Below are 9,283 nucleotides of genomic sequence, written 5' to 3'. Positions count from 1 at the left end.
AAGGTGTTCCAAGACGATGGCGCAGAGTACATAAAAGACCTTTTACCAAATTCAGTTCTGACATTTGGAACAGTTAGCAGGATAAAGTCCAGTGAACGAAGAGAGTACCCACCACATTTCTGAACAATAAAAATGCCCAAATAAAAAGGTAGTAAACCCAAAATGGCTTTGTAAATAAAAGTATACCAGTGACTGAGCCTACGAGTGACTAGAGAAGGCCAGCCAACCCTGGTATACAAAGTGCAGTGGTGCGTAAGGGTTTTGCAGTTTAAAATAAATCTCAAAGTACCATGATAAAGAGTGTCAATTGATCTCAAACACTGAGCGGAAGCATTCATATATAAAATATCCCCATAATCTAGTAAAGGCATAAATGTAGCTGATACTAGCCTCCTTCTGGCTTCAAAAGAAAAACAGGCCTTATTCCTAAAATAAAATCCCAATTTCAGCTTCAATTTTTTTGTAAGTTGTTGAATATGCAATTTAAAAGAGAGGCCGTCATCAATTAGAATTCCAAGATATTTATATGAGGTTACAACCTCAATCTCCTTGCCCTGACAGGTAATAACAGGTGAAAGGTTCAGAGGTCTATTTCTTGCATTAGAAAACACCATTAGTTTAGTTTTGTCAGTGTTGAGGATAAGCTTCAATTGACACAAGGTATGTTGAACAGTATAAAAAGCAGTTTGCAAGTTCTGGAAAGCTTTTGTAAGAGATGAGGCACAACAGTAAATAACAGTATCATCAGCATAAAAATGAAGTTGTGCATTTTGGACATTTTTGTCTAAATCATTAATATAAATAGTGAATAAGAGAGGACCAAGTACAGAGCCCTGGGGCACACCATTCAGGACAGACAATTTAACAGACATAAGCCCATCAAATTGAGTGCACTGAGTTCTATCAGACAGATAGTTAGCAAACCATGCAACTGCATGCTCCGAAAGACCTACACTCAACAATCTCTGCCTTAGTATAGCATGATCAACTGTATCAAAAGCCTTAGAGAGATCAATAAAAAGTGAGACACAGTGCTGTTTTTTGTCAAGGGCTTCAGTGATATCATTTAAAACCTTCATGGCTGCTGTAATTGTGCTATGCTTCTTCCTGAAGCCCGATTGATACATTGATAAAATAGAGTTAGTAAATAAAAACTCTTTTAGCTGTTCACTTACAAGGGTTTCAAGTATTTTCACCAGGGGTGACAGCTTTGAGATTGGCCTATAATTATTTAAAAGAGTTGGATCTCCCCCTTTTAAAAGTGGTAGGACAAATGCTGATTTCCAGATCTTTGGAATTTCATTACATTCCAGGGTTAGATTGAACAGATATGTAAGTGGTTCAGCTATGAAATCAGCTGCCAGATTTAAAAAGCAGGGATCCAAAAGATCAGGACCTGCAGGCTTTCTTTGATCTAAGGATTTCAGGGCTTTATGTACCACCTGCACTGAGAATGGCAGAAAACTAAAAGTTTGACCAGCTCTCACTGGTTCATCCACACAGGGTTGTACAGAGACAGAGGACACTGGTTCATCCACACAGGGTTGTACAGAGACAGAGGACACTGAATCAAACAGCCTACCAGATGATACAAAGTGCTCATTGAAACAATTCAGCATTTCAGTTTTGTCATATATAGCAACAGAGTCCTTCAAAACACATGACGGTAATTCATTAACATTACTGTTACCAGACATAGACTTAATAGCATTCCAAAACTTTCTAGGGTCATTCAGGTTATCAGTGGTAACAGACATAAAATATTCAGACTTGGCCTTCCTGAGAAGAAAAGAACACTTGTTTCTTAACTGCCTAAAAATAAGCCAATCAGCATCAGAACAAGATTTCCTTGCTTTAGCCCAGGCTAGATTACGGTCGTGAATAATACAAGACAGCTCAGAAGAAAACCATGGATTATCCCGCCCTTTAACCCTGAACCTGCGGAATGGTGCATGTTTGTTTACTATTTGGAAAAAACCATCATGAAAGAATATCCAGGCAGTTTCCACATCAGGGATAAGCTCAATCTTGCTCCAGTCAAAATAAAACAAATCATGAAAGAAAGCCTGCTCATTAAAACACTTCAAATTTCTCTTACGAATAAAACGTGGATTTGTCTTTGGAACCTTAGTATTTCTAACAGCAACAACAGCACAATGGTCACTTAAATCATTACAAAAAACACCAACCGCAGAATATTTATGTGGAACATTTGTCAATATCAAATCAATCAGGGTAGATTTATCAGGGCATTTAAGATTTGGGCGAGTGGGTGAATTAATCAACTGGGTAAGATTCATAGAATTACAAAACATTTTTAAATCATCAGACACCGGCTTTAACCAACACCAGTTGAGATCACCAATCAAGATCATTTCACTGTAAAGAAGTTTAGACATAAGGTGCGTCAAAGAAGAAAATGCATCACCAAGAGCAGAGGGGGGTCTATAACAGCCAATCACAGTTATAGAGAGGCCCTTTGAAACCTCAATATTCAAAGCAAGAAATTCCAACTGTTTACAAATAGTTTCAGACTTTGCCACACTTACATGGAATTTAGATTTTACATATATAGCCACACCCCCACCTTTCTTAACCCGATCTGTACGATAAACATTGTAACCACTTATACAAATATCCTTATCAAAAATAGGCTTGCTGAGCCATGTTTCCGAAAACACAATTACATCAGCATCAGTTGATTTAGCCCAAATCCTAACCCCATCAATTTTTGACAACAGGCTGCGTACATTTAAATGAAAAATACCAAAACCAGATCTAGATTTAAAATCAGAGGGGGTTTGGAGACATTGCATATCAGGGCCAGGGTTAGGTTGCACGTTACCTGATATCAACAACAGAAGAATAACTAGGCACCTCTGTTTAATAACCTTGCACGGCTTCTCTTTTTTAAGAGACCTACTGCAAGCGAATTCTACAAGTGAGTTTCCAGACAATACAAAACAGTCATTTAAAACCATTAGACTTTGGTAGTGACACAAATTCGTACTGTTCACATCATGCCACAAATACATCGGCACTTGGACGAGTGGACCGAGTGAAAAAGAGCGAGTTCCTGCAGACAAAATGTCTAATGGACGCGAGAGTACATTTTCAGATGTACTCACACTGCGACAATGTTCGTTTTCTCCAGAGTTCAATAAAGTCAGTGCACAAAGCAATACCACGTAAATTGTCATTTTCTCTGACCAAAAAACAAGAGGCCAACGAAGGTAAGTGGAGAGAGGGACAGCGTGTATGTGAGTCAATGTGAGTGTTTGCGCGTGTGAGTAGATTGGGTGTTGAGGGCGATAGAGAGAACGAGTTGAGCTGCCACTGACAGCCAGGCGAAGAGCAAGGAGCAGCTCGGACAAGACCCTCCGCGGACTAACGAGGAACTCAGGCCAGCCAGAGATAGGGTTACTTTGGTAAACTTCAAGTAATGAAGTTCCGAGTTGAGGAGGACCCGTGATCTTTACACCAGCAAAAATAAAATAGTTTGCACTACGCAACAACGAAGTTACGCAACCATAAATAAATAGATTATTAGTAGGTTAAAATGTACTAGTCACAAACAAACGACTTGACAAACGACTTGACATGCTGCCATCTTGGAATATATATACACCTGTTCTGAAAGGACCCAGAGTCTGCAAGCAAGCGGCACCATGATGACCAAGGAGATCTCCAAACAGGTCAGGGACAAAGTTGTGGAGAAGTACAGATCAGGGTTGGGTTATAAAAAAATATCTGAAACTTTGAACATCCCACGGAGCACCATTAAATCCATGATTTAAAAAATTGAAAGAATATGGCACCACAACAAACCTGCCAAAAGGCATGTGGGAGACTCCCCAAACATATGGAAGAAGGTACTATGGTCAGACTAAAATTGAGCTTTTTGGCCATCAAGGAAAACGCTATGTCTGGCGCAAACCCAACACCTCTCATCACCCCGAGAACACCATCCCCACAGTGAAGCATGGTGGTGGCAGCATCATGCTGTGGGGATGTTTTTCCATCGGCAGGGACTGGGAAACTGGTCAGAATTGAAGGAATGATGGATGGCGCTAAATACAGAGAAATTCTTGAGGGAAACCTGTTTCAGTCTTCCAGAGATTTGAGACTGGGACGGAGGTTCACCTTCCAGCAGGACAATGACCCTAAGCATACTGCTAAAGCAACACTAGAGTGGTTTAAGGGGGAACATTTAAATGTCTTGGAATGGCCTAGTTAAAGCCCAGACCTCAATCCAATTGAGAATCTGTGGTATGACTTAAAGATTGCTGTACACCAGCGGAACCCATCCAACTTGAAGGAGCTGGAGCAGTTTTGCCTTGAAGAATGGGCAAAAATCCCAGTGGCTAGATGTGCCAAGCTTATAGAGACATACCCCAAGAGACTTGCAGCTGTAATTTCAGCAAAAGGTGTCTCTACAAAGTATTGACTTTGGGGGGGGGTGAATAGTTATACACGCTCAAGTTTTCTGTTTTTTTGTCTTATTTCTTGTTTGTTTCACAATAAAAAATATGTTGCATCTTCAAAGTGGTAGGCATGTTGTGTAAATCAAATGATACAAACCCCCAAAAAATCAATTTTACTTCCAGGTTGTAAGGCAACAAAATAGGAAAAATGCCAAGGGGGTGAATACTTTCGCAAGCCACTGTACACACTTCAATGTTGCATTGGTCACACCGCTTATGAAACAGTGTTGAATATGGTAATAGAATATATTACCAGTCAGTCATGTCTGATCCCTGGACTATTTGAAGGTGTTTATGCACAAGGTTCTCTTTGATATGCTAACAGGTTTCATTGGAATTCTCCTGATGTATTTAACATTTAACTGGAATAGCTAGGAATAGGTAAACAGCGAATTTCTGTTAATGTGAGTTTAAAAGACAAAAGCAAACATAATCTCTGCAGACACATTTGGGACATGGTCCCAGGCAGCATCGTCTAAAACGGATGCCAGACTGAAAGGTCAACGGGTTGATTTCCAGTGTGGACATTTAGCCTCAAAGAGACTTCGGCCTCTGCAACCTTTTGTAGCTGGGCCAGGTCCATTTAGATAAAGATACATTCAAACGAACATAGAGTTGGACCAAGGCGATTCTTCTCAGCTTAAAGAATATAAGGGATGGTGTTCTTAAATCAGCTTCCTCTCTGGAATTCATTGTTCTGCCAGCAGTGACTAATGAGTGTGCTAAGGGCTTTCAAGCTCACTTTAATCATAGCTCCGAGCACTATTACTAAGCAACAGCTACTTGGGGGTGTCTCAAGAGAAGGCGGATCTAGTATTGTTCAGTAAAAGGTGTCTTCTTCCTCTTAAGGAGCCTTGTGTTTAAACAACATGCATTATAGCATTTGTGTTGAACAGAACACTAATGATATCATATCCAATTATATGGCCAATAAAGGGTATGTGAGGTATGCCATGACCTGATTATTCTATTTACATTTACATTTACGTCATTTAGCAGACACTCTTATCCAGAGCGACTTACAAATAGGTGCATTCACCTTATAGCCAGTGGGATAACCACTTTAGAATTTTATTTTGTATTTATTATTTTTTCTATTTTTTTTCTTTTTTTCTTTTTTTTGTTTGTTTGTTTGTTTGCTGAGCGGGAACTATGCTTCCGCAGAGGTAGGGGAGCCAGCAGGCCAGAGGTGGATGAACGCAGTGCCCTCGTTTGGGTGTAGGGACTGATCAGAGCCTGAAGGTACGGAGGTGCCGTTCCCCTCACAGCTCCGTAGGCAAGCACCATGGTCTTGTAGCAGATGCGAGCTTCAACTGGAAGCCAGTGGAGTGTGCGGAGGAGCGGGGTGACGTGAGAGAACTTGGGAAGGTTGAACACCAGACGGGCTGCGGCATTCTGGATGAGTTGTAGGGGTTTAATGGCACAGGCAGGGAGCCCAGCCAACAGCGAGTTGCAGTAATCCAGACGGGAGATGACAAGTGCCTGGATTAGGACCTGTGCCGCTTCCTGTGTAAGGCAGGGTCGTACTCTCCGAATGTTGTAGAGCATGAACCTACAGGATCGGGTCACCGCCTTGATGTTAGCGGAGAACGACAGGGTGTTGTCCAGGGTCACGCCAAGGCTCTTCGCACTCTGGGAGGAGAACACAACGGAGTTGTCAACCGTGATGGCGAGATCATGGAACGGGCAGTCCTTCCTGCCCGTTCCATGACAATTCTATGATGTTGCAGTTGCTCCTCTGGACGGTCTACTAGCCAAATACGTAAACAAATGTTTCCTGGAAACACATTGCCCATGCACCCTTGAGTCATCCCGTCAGCTCTCAGGTAATGAGTCTGAAGCTCCTCTTGTGTACAGCTGTATTCTAAACGAAAATAATAATAATTGTAAGCAAATGGAGAAGAAATGTGTGTTGAGTTCAAAACCCCCAAAAATGAAAATATAAGAATTGTAAACAAAAAACTATTTTCAAACATGTTACCAATACATTTGAAACAATTCAGGTGATGTTAGCGAGCAATCGTCACTTTTGTTTGATCAAATATCCTGTTCTTGCCACTGAAAAGAGAAAGGATATGGACGGCCTATGAAAAGCGATGGGAGAGTCAAGAGAAAGGATATGGACGGCCTGTGAAAAGAGATGGAGAGAGTTAAGAGAAAGGATATGAACGGCCTGTGAAAAGAGATGGAGAGTCAAGAGAAAGGAGATGGACGGCCTCTGAACAGAGATGAAGGGTGGTCCACTGACTTGATTACCGGAGTAGGCGCTAAAGATACAAAATCTACTGAAAAAAATGACAGTTCACACTTTCGTGCTTTGGCCCAGGCTCTACTTCATGCATATAGCTCCTCCAGCTTGCGCTCTTGCTTGTTTCCATGGCAATCGGAGGCACGTGCCTGTGGATAGACTTGTGTGATGCATGCGTCCTTCCTCATGCGGGTCTATGTGAAAAACACCCAAGACAGACTCCCTCATCTCTGTGGTGCCGTACTGTCAGGGGTTTTAGGCTGGGTTTCTGTATAGCACTTTGTGAAATCTGCAGATGTAAAAAGGCCTTTATAAATAAAATTGGATTGATTGAAGGACACCTGTAGAAGACTGCAACACAGAGGATATGCAGCGATCTGAAATAATTACTAGGCAGCTAGAAGCTGTAGGTTCTGTTATATTGCTTGCACCCATCCATAATCATCAGATCAGTGTAGATTAAGGAAAGGAAGACACTTTACAATACAGTATGCTGTCAAGGGCTTTACCAAAGATAAGCTGACTACCAACTACTGCATGGTAGAAAATGAAGGACGTCTAGACACTGACCTTCCTAAAATCATGATGAAAAGCATTTTATAATCATGCTTCCATTACAGCGGTCTACATTAGGTTCAATCAAAAAATGTATCATTCAGCAATCTATACGTCTAGAATGTTGATTACTACCTTCCAGTTATATATCCCCTTTGGCATTCCCCTTTGAAAGCAGCAAATCTCGTTCCATCTGGCACACACAATCCAGATAATGTAGTATTATCCAAGCCAATCAACATCGGAGCAGCTTATCACTGTTCATGGTAACATGATGGAGGGCTAAAAATGATTTTATTTACTTCTGGCATAGTCTAAAGAGAAAATCCTTTACAGATTTCAGTCTATTTTGCTGTTCAACATTAGGGAATACTCCCCTCTCACGGTGGTGATGATTCGGAAAGTATTCAGACCCCTTCACTTTTTCCACATTGTTACGTTACAGCCTTATTCTAAAATGGATTTTTAAAATGACAAAGCGAAAACAGTTTTTTTTTTGGTGCGAATTTATTACGAATAAAAAAACAAATACCTTATTTACATAAGTATTCAGACCCTTTGCTATGAGACTCGAAATTGAGCTCAGGTGCATCCTGTTTCCATTGATCATCCTTGAGATGTTTCTACAACTTGATTGGAGTCCACCTGTGGTAAATTAATTTGATTGGACATGAGGTCCCACAGTTGACAGTGAATGTCAGAGCAAAAACCAAGCCATGAGGTCGAAGGAATTGTCCTTAGAGCTCCAAGACAGGATTGTGTCAAGGCACAGATCTGGGGACGTTTTTGCAGCATTGAAGGTCCCCAAGAACACAGTAGCCTCCATCATTCTTAAATGGAAGAAGTTTGGAACCACCAAGAATCTTCCTAGAGCTGGCCACCTGGCAAAACTGAGCAATTGGGGGAGAAGGGTCTTGGTCAGGGAGGTGACCAAGAACCCGATGGTCACTCTGACAGAGCTCCAGAGTTCCTCTGTGGAGATGGGAGAACCTTCCAGAAGGACAACCATCTCTGCAGCACTCCACCAATCAGGCCTTTATGGTAGAGTGGCCAGACGGAAGCCACTCCTCAGTAAAAGGCACATGACAGCCCGCTTGGAGTTTGCCAAAAGGCACCTAAATGACTCTCAGACCATGAGAAACAAGATTCTCTGGTCTGATGAAACCAAGATTGAACTCTTTGGCCTGAATGCCAAGCGTCACATCTGGAGGAAACCTAGCACCATCCCTACAGTGAAGCATGGTGGTGGCAGCATCATGCTGTGGGGATGTTTTTCAGCGGCAGGGACACGGAGACTACGTCTCTGGAGAGACCTGAAAATAGCTGTACAGCGACACTCCCCATCCAACCTGACAGAGCTTGAGAGGATCTGCAGAGAAGAATGGGAGGAACTCCCCAAATACAGGTGTGCAAAGCTTGTTGCGTCATACACAAGACAACTCGAGGCTGTAATCACTGCCAAAGGTGCTTCAACAAAGTACTGAGTAAAGGGTCTGAATACTTATGTAAATGTGATATTTCAGTTTTTTATTTTTAATACATTTGCTAAAATTTCTAAAAACCTGTTTTTGCTTTGTCATTATGGGGTATTGTGTGTAGATTGATGAGGGGGGGAAAAAACTATTTAATCAATTTTAGAATAAGGCTGTAACGTAATAAAATGTAGAAAAAGTCAAGTGGTCTGAATACTTTCCGAATGCACTGAATATGTATATTTTTTTACTGACAAATAAAATCAATCAATCAATCCAAACTGTGCAGCGGCCAATTGATGAATGGAAAGCGACATCTGTTACAAAACACCAAAAAGTTGAATGACATTATTCAGAGATTGTTAAGCCTTCTATACTGGGTAAGACTACAAGGTAGGGAGGGATGTATGTTCTGTTTGTCCAGATTGACACAGTCTATTTATTGTGGTGTGAAAACGCAAACCATGATATTGAAGTGCCCGAAGTCAGTATGCTTTGTTTATTGTTTGTGTGGTGCATTGGCA

This window comes from Coregonus lavaretus, assembly GCF_964263955.1.
Source record: "Coregonus lavaretus genome assembly, chromosome: 33".
Lineage (NCBI taxonomy): Eukaryota > Metazoa > Chordata > Actinopteri > Salmoniformes > Salmonidae > Coregonus > Coregonus lavaretus.
Note: the sequence above shows the minus strand (reverse complement) of the source record.